This window comes from Lipotes vexillifer, unplaced genomic scaffold (genome assembly GCF_000442215.2).
Source record: "Lipotes vexillifer unplaced genomic scaffold, Lipotes_vexillifer_v1.1 scaffold808, whole genome shotgun sequence".
In the NCBI taxonomy this organism is placed as follows: domain Eukaryota; kingdom Metazoa; phylum Chordata; class Mammalia; order Artiodactyla; family Lipotidae; genus Lipotes; species Lipotes vexillifer.
In genome coordinates, this window is record NW_006786020.1 from 532,986 (window position 1) to 534,158 (window position 1,173).

Below are 1,173 nucleotides of genomic sequence, written 5' to 3' on the forward strand. Positions count from 1 at the left end.
GAGTGAAGAGAGAGAAATTTGAAGAGATAAATGGCATAAAAATTTTCAGTCTTGGTGAAAGACATAAATCCCCAGATTCAAGGATCACTATGATCTGGAAATTGGGAAAAGTAAAGGTAGACTCACTGTCCCAAACACCTTAGTGAAACCAAGAAACAAAGAGAAAATCTTCTAAGACTTAAGAACCCTGAGAGAAAATACATATAATGCACAAAGAACGGACAGTAAATTGATAGCTGACTTTATAACAGCAATAATAGAGAAACCAGGAGGTAATAGAATAACATCTGATTGCTGAGGGGAAATAACTGTCAATCTGGAAATCAATATGCAAGCCATTCAAGACAGAAGACAGAATGAAAACATTTTCATACAAACAAAAAGACTGAGAGCAATTATCACTCACTGTTAGTTGCTGAAAGAAGTACTAAGGGATGTACTTCTGGAAGAAGGAAATGGAACCCAGAAGGAATGAGATGCAAGAAGAAATGGTAAACAAATAAATTGGTAAACATGGAGCAATGTAAAAACAACACAGGCTCATAAAAGACAACAATAATAGCTAATTTGGGCAAAGAAAAATACTAGACAACATTAACATACATTATGGAAGAAGAGATGATTGAAATCAAAGCATGTTAAAGTCTTTGTTCAAGAAGGCAGAAATAAACATTAATTTTAGACTTCATCAAACATACCTAGTTAAGTTTTAAAAGTGTTCATTGAGAGAATAGGTATAGAATGTATAACTATGAAAAAAAGATGGTGGGCGGGGGGTGATAAAGAAGCCTCAATTGGACGCTCTCCCACACACGGCACCCAGTCTTCCAGGACTGCTGTGTCCCATGCACCAGGGAAGGAGACACAAACCCAGATCCCCACGGCAGCCATGTCCAAGGATAAAGGTAAAAATAGGTACAGAGGTAAGAACGAGAATGAATCTGAAACAAGAACTAGTGTTCAAGAATGGGCCTGTAGGGGCTTCCCTGGTGGCGCAGTGGTTGAGAGTCCGCCTGCCGATGCAGGGGACACGGGTTCGTGCCCCGGTCCGGGAGGATCCCACATGCCGCGGAGCGGCTGGGCCCGTGAGCCATGGCCGCTGAGCCTGCGCGTCCGGAGCCTGTGCTCCGCAATGGGAGAGGCCACGACAGTGAGAGGCCCGCGTACCGCACA